This window comes from Diadema antillarum, unplaced genomic scaffold, assembly GCF_040938485.1.
Source record: "Diadema antillarum isolate AM-2024a unplaced genomic scaffold, OU_Dant_1.0 scf00000128, whole genome shotgun sequence".
Taxonomy (NCBI): Eukaryota; Metazoa; Echinodermata; class Echinoidea; order Diadematoida; family Diadematidae; genus Diadema; species Diadema antillarum.
The window spans coordinates 1,813,064-1,825,734 of record NW_027271017.1 but is presented as its reverse complement, the minus strand read 5'-3'; positions in this window follow the sequence as shown (position 1 = coordinate 1,825,734).

The following is a 12,671-nucleotide window of genomic DNA, read 5'->3' as shown; positions in this document are numbered from 1 at the left end:
TAAAATATTGTTATATAATATTTTCAGACATTTTAAAATATTATTGCTTAGATTGCTGAAATTGGCACTATAGTGCAAATAAACAGAGACTGCAGCCAGATACGTACGTACGTACACCACACAGCTCTACTGTTGTGTCGCGACGGGGACCCGTAGGAGAGATTTTCATGCACATGGCTGTTGTGCGGTTTTGTGCGTGCACCCATTCGGCCCCATTCGGTAGGTATTCGGGCGTCCATGTTGAAATTACAGTGGACGGCTCGCACGGCTCTCGTGCCCCATCTGGTTTTCGCTGGTGCGCTGCGTAGCGTCGTGTTCGGCATTCGGTACGTACGGGGGTACAATAACGGGAGGAGCAGCTTGTCGTGCTTTTCTACTGAGCTGCGAATCGCCTGCGACAACCGATTGCCTTTAAATCTGTTATATATGAACAAGTTTCCATTTATAACCGTGTTGAAATAAAATGAAAATGAATGAATGAAATAAAAGTCTGGGATAATAATAATGATAATAATACTACTAATATTTGAGATCATACAAAAAAAAAACCCCGAAGAAATCAGGTAGTTCAGAGAAATTGAAAATATTAGACGCAAGGTAACCACTTCTTCTTATGCTTCTGCATATTATGCCTCCGCCACGAAGTGGTGCCGGAGGCATTATGTTTTTGGGTTGTCCGTCCGTCCGTAATGAATTTTGTGGACAGCGTAACTAGGAAAAACCTTTTGAGGTATCCTAATGAAACTTGGCATGTACATGTATTACGGAGTGAAGTTGTGCCTATCAATTTTTGGGTCCACACGTTCAAGGTTAAAGGTCCAAAGGTCAAGGTCAAATACATAGATTTCCACTATTTCCACCATATCTATGCAATGCCGGAAGATATTTTCTTGAAACTTAGCGTATACATGTGTTAACCAATTAAGGTTCTCTGGTGAAAGCTTGGGTCATGAGGTCAAAGGCCAAAGGTCAAAAGGTCAAGTAAAATAGTAAAACTTTGCTTTTTGCTCCGTACCTTGGAAATTGTTCAAGGTATCTTCATGAAACAGTATATATTCATGTACTGACTGGCAGTAATTATCTAGAGAATTTAGGGTTCATAGGGTCAAAAGTCAGGGGTCAAAGGTCAAGGGCAACACTTCGAAATTGTACTATTTCCCTCATGTTTATGCGATGCCTGCAGGATTATTTTTTACACTCGGTGTAGGCATGTATAACCTAATAGAGATTCTCTGGAAAGATTTTTACCCACGCCGATGAAAATCGGCAGGGGGTTATGTAAAGGGTTCCGTATGTTTGTTTGCTTGTTTGTTTGTTTGTGTACAAGATAACAAGAGAACGGGTAAACGGATTTGCACGAAATGTTCAGGGGATGTCTGGATAATGACAGGAAAGAATCGATTAGATTTTGGTGATAATCGGTTGACCCTTGCAAATTCTGTGCGACCTTTAAGTTTTGACCCCATGGTATAGTGACCACTCCGAAAATTTCCCGTTTCTCACTTTGCGATTTTCCGCTACCATACGAAAACATAAACTCCCAAACGATCGGACTTCGCTGCTCAAATGTTCGTAAGAATTCCGAAATTTACGTTTAGGCCTATTTGAAGGACTATGTCCTTCTGGATTTATGAAAGTTCGTTCTCCGTCGTCACAAACTGGCCTGTATTTTGATGATTTTTCAAATTAAAATTGATTGTTTTTTTCGTTGGAGGAGCATTTGCTCGGTCGCAGTCACACTGCACGATATGCGCGCTCAATGTCAATGCGTGTGCAAGGCCGCTGAAAATGCATCGCGCTCTACCCTGTTGGTGCAAAATAGCATCGGGGACGTTGCGGCGCTCGTTGGTGACCGAATACTGGTGCAGTAGACATTTGCATTTAACCCTTGCATTGAATAATTCCCGTAGACACTAATCATAGGGGTAATTGCCTAGGGGGTACGTAAATTTTGTTTTTCTTTTGCGCTTTTGTGGATACCATCAAAGATCGTACACTCATACGACCTTTGATATCAACACACTCTCGGCTTGCTATAAGCAAAATATCCCACAAGAAAACGGCGTATTTCTCGATTTTTAGCGCTTTTTCGGCGACCCGTCGCGTAGACAATACTCTTAAAACTGGACTTATAATTCGCGCGCGCTTGGAAAAGTTCCGAATCTGCACTTTTGACGGTGGAATTTGGGATTTTCGATGGATTTTTGGAGGAGACTAAAGGACTTTCCTGTGGTGAATGAGTGTTACCGTATGTGAAATGATGTGATTTGCGTGTGATGTGACTGTAGAACCAAAGATCGTACACTTCAGTGTACGATCTTTGGTAGAACGCACTGGCTGGTGATAAAGGACACTGGCAATTAAGTGACCGAATTCTGGTAGATGACCGAATGCACAGTATGTTTACCCCGACTTTGTACAAGGCGTGGGTCTGCCGCCTTTGACGGCCCCTCTCTAGTTTCTTTTATTTTTTGCCTCTAAAGTTCAAAGATCAAGTGAAAGTGCTGAACTAACTTTTTCCTCCATATCTCGGAAGTAGCTCAAGTTATCTTGAAACTTACTACTGGACATATTTATGCATGCTCTGCCTGACAGTGATTATCTTATGAATTTTAGGGTCAAAGGCCAGATGAAAATGGTAACAATTTATTATTCAAAACAGAAATTGCACTTTTTCTCCATACCTTGAAAATTACTCAATGCATAAGCGTATGAATGGGTTAAAGTCAAGTTAAAATCTTTAAATCCCCAAATACATGCTCTCCTATTCATCCAATTAAAGCTAGGTCAAGGAAGGTGAACATTCAACACATTTGTGACAAAGTTGTCATTTTAACATTTTGCCAATTTTGTGAAAATGTAATCACACATTGTCCACATGTATTATCTAGACTTATTAGGAGAATCATGCATAACGGCGGAGGAATACCAGTCGCCACAGCGATATTTCTAGTTCTTCCCAATACTTCTGTATCTTGTTCCTGATTTTTCTAGTGTACACTACACTGACGAAGGCCCGAGGCGGGTTGAAAATTTTGTGAATAAAAACCTTCTGGTTGGATCTGCAGATGGCGTATTTGAGACTCATTCTTCTTATAATTATATATATATATATATATATATATATATATATATATATGTATGTATATAAAACATTATATATATATATATATATATATATATATATATATATATATATTGGGGTTACACACATGTAATTTCAACAATTACAAGTATGAACATTATGTACTACAAACTGATTAAAGTGTATTCTGGAAACTGAATTATTATTCAAAGTTGCTTCTTGATACTCGGGATTTCCAACTTCTTGCCACTACTAATTGATCTGCAAATGTATTTTACATTATAGAATTCGTGAAAAAAACTCAATTATTCATTTCTAAAATTACATGAAAGTAAACGAAACAAACTGTTTCTACATTTTTTCCAAATATTTTAGCCCTCCATAGACTATTTTATTATCTCCATATTAAAAAAAAACCAACTCAAAAGCATTCAACCATAATCTCCTTTTTCCTTAACATTTCTCTCATAAACAACAAATGTTGGAGTGACTGCCACATTAAACTGAACTTGTTGAGAGTGCCCGATACAGAATAGATATATCTCTCATCTGCATAATAGTCAACATTTTCTTTTTTTTCCTAGAGTTAAACCAATCGACTTTATTTTTTAACTTTTGTACAAACAATTGTTGCTTAATCAAAATCACAATACAATTTAGAGCATCGTTTCTCGTTTCTTTGAAACCAAAAATAATATTTCCAGGCTAAATTTTATCTGTGCTCTAGAATGCTTGTACTTTTGATGTTAATCATCCTACTTGAGTAATATTGTGCCATTTAGAACATGGAAGTCAATGCACTTTGTGTCATGAGAAAAATTCATATCAATAATGTACCCGCCTAAACCGATCGATAAATCGCCAAATGTCACTGTACATTGAAAAAAGTCTCTCGCGGTTCTATTCCTTATTGATTGAAAGCAGAAAGATTAGTAGAACACATCAGTGAAAGTTTGAGGAAACATCCACCGGTTCCAACACCAAAACTTTACGAATTTATAACTTCATCATTGATTGTCCTACTTATTCTACTCAAGTAAGATACTCACCTGAGTATCAACACTTGAAAAAGAGTGAATTGCGCGAAATTTGTGTGCAGAAATAAACTGCTGGGGAATACAGCATAAGCTTTGGTCCAGTTTTGTTGATATATCATCAAAAACAAAAATGAAACAAAGTTCATGTAATCATACAATTTGTCAGTATTAACCCTTGAGAAAGAGCGAGTCGCTCGAAACTGTTGGTAAATACAGCATGAACGTTGTTTCAATTTTGTTTTTATCTGATATCTGATACTAAGTAATCGAATCTAATTTCTTGTTAACATGTAAGACTATAATGTAAGACATCATACAGACTCACAAACACACACATATTATTGAGTGGCGAAGGAAACGCAAAAAGGACATTTTAGTCCGAATTCCTTACCGCGTTCGAGAAGGATATTAAGTAGATGATAAGGTTTCATCAGTATCGGACCTACAATAAGAGTATCAAGAAATCACATCAATAACTAAAAAATGATAAAATCAACAATCACTCGATTTAAATGAAGCGATATAGGATCATGCTATGAGATTCCTCCCATTGATTATGTAGGTCCATTATAACATATCGTTCATCACTATATTTCATTCAGAAAAAACAACAACCTTGGTACCACGTTGTTGTTGTTGTTGTGACATAGCAGTGATTGCAACCAGGTATAGAAAGAGTTGTAGTTGCTGAACCAAAACAATCGTTTATGATTATTTTGTGCATAAGCAAATGAGATGGTTTTTACTTGTTGGCATGACAACCTCAAGTAATTTGCACAGTTCTTTTCATAGTTATATAGTCACTATATGCGGTGGGTAATTATGTCGGGTCTAATGAATATACTGTGTGTTTGGTTCTACTCTCTTGATCGAAGTCAACTTACACTGTTGTGCAGTGTAATTCACGTTAACCTATTTAGTTTATATTCTTTCCACATGGCCATTCCCACAACCACTCGGCTGCACAGTGATGCCTCGTTAAAGGTTGCAGAGTTACGACTGCCGTTGGATCGACCACCACTGGATACGTGGCGCTCAGAATTAGTCTTTGCCGTCCTTGTGTTCTTATCACGAAACCGCCGTCTTCGAAATCGAGCCAGAACTGGACGAAGCTCGAATCACTACACACTTTCGTACGAATCCAGCTTTTCCCGATGCAATTGGGGGTTTCACGGACACAGTCCCACAACACGTGTAGATCCGGCGACGATTTTGAGCGGCAGATATCTAAATAGAATTCCCACGTAGTGAAACACTTCTGTCACTTCTACAGCTTAGATTTATTTATTCTTTTAACACAAGACAATTTCGTTATCAGAATTTACATTGTGGCGTATTCCATAATGACAGAGAGTAAAAAAAAAATACTAGTATTCTTTTCTGCGGAATGAGGTGAATCTAGAATATTCTAGAAAGTAACCTCAGTGGATTTCTTACTAGAATCACTAGAACTATCGAACAGGGATATAATTTGGAGGCACAAGCATTACCAGTGGTAATAAAAGCAAAAATAAAAAAGGCACCAAAAATGTCATTTACACAATATATGTGATTTTGCCGTGTCAAAAAAAGGATCCCCAGAAAAAAAAAACAACAACCAACCAACTAACCAAACAAACAAACAAACAAACAAAGACTGTCCATGCTTTTACCTTTCGCTTTGCAATAACTGCTTAAAATCCCTTTTAGAGGTTACCAAAAACAATTGATGAACATGCAGAATATAATAACTTAGTAGTCCTATGTATTAGGGTCTTTTATATCGAATTCTGAGTGATATGATCTTATATAGTGTGTACAAAAATTTGGCTGCATTCCGTGTTCCTTCGCGAAGGCAAGGATCTTGAGGAAAGAGAGAAGAATTTTAGTAAAACTGAAACATGTGATCGACATGATATACACAAAACTACTTGTTACATTGATTCCCTCTCCAAGTTTTGTCGCATTCTTAACTGGTGTATTGAACTCAGTCAACAAATGTCCATATGGTCGTATCTTTTGCACGTAATTCATGTTTGACAGCATATAGAAATAGTAATATTTACAAATGCATTAGGTTATTTTACGGTTTGAATACATTTTTTTTTTCATGCGTTAGCCTACTACACTTATATTGCTGGTTATGTCTTTCGTGTTCAAAACGAGTGTGATTTATTACAAATAAAGTGACTAATAATCATAATTGCTTCACGGCATAATTACAGTGGACTCCCGGCTATTACGAAGTCTTCGGGACCATCAGTTTTCTTTAATTATACCGATTTTTTGTTATAACCGAACAAATACACAATAGAAATACAAAGAGTGGATAGTCCCGCCTGAATTTTTACTATGTTGTAACCGGAATTCCGTCAAAACCGTGTTCGTTATAACGGGAGTGCACTGTATTCACTTCCTTTCATCGCTCTCGCTGTCAATTTCTGTTTTTGAAGTGTCGGTATTAATTTTTCTGATTAAAAAATCTCACTTACAGGGTTTCACACAAGCTATCGCTTCTTCTGTCGTCAGATTCAACGATCGGAGGAATGCCGCGGACTCCGTCGATGTTATAGTACTCTGAACCAGTTGAACTTCAGCATGTTGGGAGTCCATCGAAACCATGGGCGGGTGATGCTCTCAGAAGTAATACCAGCGTTAGGACTGATGCCTGTGCAAGACAAGGAAAGAGAAATATACAGATTCTAACCGGTACAGCAAAACAATTATTTTCCTTAAAGGGATGGTAAAGTATTGATTGAGGTGAGGATTCAGGCTTTAACTTTTTTTCAAAATAGTTAGAAACCACTCTATGACATGTTAAAGATTATACAATTGTGAGAGGAATTCAAAGTTCATTAGATGAAAAATTGTTTTGAAAAGGCTGAGAATGAATTTGTAAGAAATGCAAGTAATAAAGTACAATGTGAAATATGTAGCAGAATTCAAAATGTGATACATAATGAGAGAAACAATGTATGCTTTCCAATGGTGAATAAGTAAATGTGGCATTTGAAAAGCGTGATCTACCGAAAGCCCCACTTGCATGACGGGGATGTATAGCTAAAAATGATAATTAAAAAAGATATACCAATAACATACACATCCAAAATTTATGTATGTCGTACGTCTTCCGGACGTCTTTTTACTGTACCAATATACGTAAATGGTCATAAATTGACGTGTAAAGATATGTTTATGACGATATTCTGACGTGACATCTTTTTCTTTTTTTTGTAATCAAACGTCATTTAGACGTCTTTGTATGACCACCTGGACGTCAGACACACGCCACAAATATGACGTCTGTTGGACGTCTTCCATTTGAGCAAAAGTGCGACATTTTGACATTAGGTCAAAATGTCTAAATGACGTCAATTTCCTTTATTTATTTACGACGAAAAGATGACATATATGACGCCTTTTTGACGTCTGAACATGACGTCTTTTTTACGTCTTCCATTTGAGCAAAAATTCGAAAGCTGCCGACAGTTTACGACGTCTTTCTGCCGACAGCGCTGACGTGAAAATGACGTCAATCTGACGTTTCTCTGCTATCAGGGATTAGTGGAATACAACATCAGTCATTCTTTGAGGAAAATCGGACAATAAGGTTGTAAAATTGTGAACGTTTAAAGTTTCGGTTTTTGGGTAAGAAGACTATTGCAGTTCATGACGTCTTTTGGATAGCAATAAAGAAAAAATAAACAGAGAATTCCACAAAATTTCATTTCATATGTAGACTTGCAACTGAGAGTCATGTTATACCGTTCTCCCAGGTTTCTGAACGAAGTAAGTCAAGCACTAGTCAAGTGCTCGTTCATTATGCTAAAAAAAAAATGTGAAAACATTTTTCGGCATTATTTTCTTCATATTGTCGTTCATAATGACGTCATGAATTGTAGTAGTCTCCTTATCCAGCCATTTAATGGGTGGATCGAAAATCATATACCTTTTGAATCGATCGTCCGACTTTCCTCAAACTTTCCCCTAATGTGTTCTATTAATATTACTGCTATCACTCAATCCATATTCATATATTTTCTTTAGTGTCTTTTAAGTCTTGACAGAACGATTAGATTGGTTAATCGGAAATTAATTAAAATACGAAACCTAGTAGATATTCCTAAATTTCCCTAAGCATACGTGAATTGGCTTCTGGTGAGAGGTACAGGTCACATTACTTTTATGATTAGTTTCCAGTATACACTGCAACTGAAATTACTTTGTACAAGTACTATCTATGGACATCTTTGCACGAAAAAAACAACCAACAACAACAACAAACAATCAAACAAGGCATGGGTAATCTAAAAGAATACCACCTTCATAGCTGTATCGCACCATGCATACTTACAATTTATGACACTACCAAATATAATTACACAACTTTCAATAGTTCCTTTGATATTGGGAAATATGAGGAGAGTCCACAAAAAAAAAAGAAGGGGAGCTATGGAGGAAAAAAAAAAACAGGCAACTGTTACTTCCAGAATTACGAAGCTGTCATAGATTGCAAATGCTTGACAGCTCTTCTTTTTTTTTTGACACAACGAACAATGTCGTGTTACATGTTTCATGACGTTATATTGAAGATTGTTTTCAGGTATTATAATATGTTCTTACCGTAAAGGTACAGAATAAACAGCAACAACTTCCCCGACATGATACACTCCTATTTCTGTTGGCGGGCAGCGGTAGAAATGCTTTCGTGATCAAGTCAGCACACTGACTTTTTCTTTTCAAGTATTGCTTATTTACACACTTTTCTACAGCCCATATGAACGTTCAAATATCACGTTATTATCAATCGTACCAAAGTAAAATAAACAAGTTAATATTATCATCATAAAAAAATATATATATCAAGCTCTTCTTTGCTCAACTACGTCAGGACCACTCTTCACTAGCTATAAGTTTGAAGACAATAAATTGAGGCACGTTTTATTACACACTTTGTTACTTCCAATATGCAATAGTATTGATATCACCCGCGAGCGACCTAGTAAATATAAAGAAAAATTCTCGGGCTTCAGGGTATCATAAACAAACAATACATAATAATAAAAAGAAATACTCGTTATTAAACTCATTATGACACTGTCAGGTAAAAACCGTTCTTCCCTGGCCGAATCCCTTTAAAAGACAATAAATGGCTCCTGTCACTGCCTGTTACAGCCACGCTGCAAAGTGTGTGTATATATGTGGATGAATTACTGTAGCAGCGGGTGCAACGATCATCCCTGAAGTGTCAGGAATAACAAAATAATCGCTGATCATAAAAACAGTAATAGTTATTGTCAGTAACTAAACTTATGAATACAACTGTAAAACTCAACGCAAAAGTCATATAGATGTGAAATCGTCGGGACTACATACTGTAGATTATTAGACTATAACTATAGATCGATTCTTTTGAAATCATCTGATAAGAAAACATACAGGAGTAAAATAATTCCTCAATTTCCCAAACCAAACATGAATTGGTTTCCTCAACGCTCACTGGAAGTGTTTTAAGATGACAGGACATACAATCTTCATGATGCGTTTAAAGTTAATGGCCCTGTCACACCTTTCCGGGCAAGCCTTGCGTATGATTTGCGGAGAGCAATTTTTTCTACCCGGAGTACCCCGCAGATGGTCCGTACATGAAAGTACCTAGCACGTATCTCGCCCGTATCCGCCCGGAGGTGCGCACGCAAATCCTTTTTACCCACAGCCATGTTTAGGCCCTGTCACACACTCACACCTTTCCGGGCAAGCTACGCGAGCTTGTTGCGTGTGGGAATTTTCCAGCATGCCGGACAATTTCTGAGGGCGGTCAAGGATTTTAGGCGAGTTTTGCATGCGTGCTGTGCAAGACAAGGAAAGAGAAATATACAGGTTCTAACCGGTACAGCAAAACAATTATTTTCCTTAAAGGGATGGTAAAGTATTGATTGAGGTGAGGATTCAGTCTTTAACTTTTTTTTTCAAAATAGTTAGAAACCACTCTATGACATGTTAAAGATCATACAATTGTGAGAGGAATTCAAAGTTCATTAGATGAAAAATTGTTTTGAAATGGATGAGAATGAATTTATAAGAAATGCAAGTCAAAAAGTACAATGTAAAATATGTAGCAGAATTCAAAATGTGATACATAATGAGAAGAACAATGTATGCTTTCCAATGGTGAATAAGTAAATGTGGCGTTTGAAAAGCGTGATCTACCGAAAAACCCAACTTGTATGACGAGGATGTATAGCTAAAAATGATAATTGAAAAAATATGCCAATAACATACACATCCAAAATCTCTGTATGTCGTACGTCTTTAGGACGTCTTTTTACTGTACCAATATACGTAAATGGTCATGAATTGACGTGTAAAGATATGTTTATAACGATATTCTGACGTGACATCTTCTTTTTTTGGTAATCAAACGTCATTTAGACGTCTTTGTATGACCACCTAGACGTCAGACACACGTCACAAATATGACGTCTGTTGGACGGCTTCCATTTGAGCAAAAGTGCGACATTTTGACGTCAGTTCAAGACGTCTAAATGACGTCCATTTCCTTTATTTATTTACGACAAAAATACGACATATATTACGCCTTTTTGACGTCTGAACATGACCTTTTTTTTACGTCTTCCATTTGAGCAAAAATTCGAAAAGTTGTCGACAGTTTACGACGTCTTTCTGACGACAGCGCGGACGTGAAAATGACGTCAATCTGACGTGTCTCTCCTATCAGGGATTAGTGGAATACAACATCAGTGATTCTTTGAGGAAAATCGGACAATAAGGTACAAAATTGTGAACGTTTAAAGTTTCGTTTTTTTTGGATAAGAAGACTGCTACAGTTCGTGACGTCTTTTGGGTAGCAATAGAAAGAAAATAAACAGAATTCCACAAAATTTCATTTCACACGTAGACTTGCAAAATGAAAGTCATGTCATACCATTCTCCCAGGTTTCTGAACGAAGTAAGTCAAGCACTTAGTCAAGTGCTCGTTCGTTATCCTAAAAAAATGTGAAAAAAATCTGCATTGTTTTCTTTATATTGTCGTTCATAATGACGTCATGAATTGTAGTAGTCTCCTTATCCAGCCATTTAATGGCTGGATCGAAAATCATATACCTTTTGAATCGATCGTCCGACTTTCCTCAAACTTTCCCTAAATGTGTTCTATTAATATCACTGCTATCACTCAATCCACATTAATATATTTTCTTTGGTGTCCTTTAAGTCTTGACAGAACGATTAGATTGGTTTATTGGAAATTATATTTAATCGAAAAACGAAACCTAGTAGATTCCTCAATTTCCCTAAGCATACGTGAATTGGCTTCTGGTGAGAGGTACAGGTCACATTACTTTTATGATTAGTTTCCAGTATACACTGCAACTGAAATTACTTTGTACACGTACTATCTATGGACATCTTTGCACGAAAAAAAAACACACAACAACAACAAACAATCAAACAAACAAGGCATGGGTAATCTAAAAGAATACCACCTTTATAGCTGTATCGCACCATGCATACTTACAATTTATGACACTACCAAATATAATTACACCACTTACGATAGTTCCTTTGATATTGGGAAATATGAGGAGAGTCCACAGGGAAATAAAAGAAGGGGAGCTATGGAGGGGAAAAAAAAGAAAACAGCCAACTGTTACTTCCAGAATTACGAAGCCGTCATAGATTGTAAATGCTTGACAGCTCTTCTTTTTTTTTGACACAACAAACAATGTCGTGTTACATGTTTCATGACGTTATATTGAAGATTGTTTTCAGGTATTATTATGTTCTTACCGTAAAGGTACAGAATAGATAGCAACGACTTCCCCGACATGGTACACTCCTATTTCTGTTGACGGGCAGCGGTGGAAATGCTTTCGTGATCAAGTCAGCACACTGACTTTTTCTTTTCAAGTATTGCTGTAATATCTACACACTTTTCTACAGCCCATATGAACGTTCAAATATCACGTTATTATCAATCGTACCAAAGTTAAATAAACAAGTTAATATTATCATCATAAAAAATATATATATATCAAGCTCTTCTTTGCTCAGCTACGTCAGGACCACTTTTCACTGGCTATAAATTTGAAGACAATAAATTGAGGCACGTTTTATTACACACTTTGTTACTTCCAATATGCAATAGTATTGATATCACCCACGCGCGACCTAGTAAATATAAAGAAAAATTCTCGGCCTTCAGGCTATCATAAACAAACAATACATATATAAAAAGAAATGCTCATTATTAAACTCATTATGACACTGTTAGGTAAAAACCGTTCTTCCCTGGCCGAATCCCTTTAAAAGACAATAAATGGCTCCTGTCACTGCCTGTTACAGCCACGCTGCAAAGTGTGTGTATGTGGATGAATTATAGCAGCGGATGCAACGATCATCCCTGAAGTATCAGGAATAACAAAATAATCGCTGATCATAAAAACAGTAATAGTTATTGTCAGTTAAAACTCAACGCATGAATACCACTGTAAAACTCAACGCAAAAGTCATATAGATAAGAAATCGTCGGGACTACATACTGTAGATTA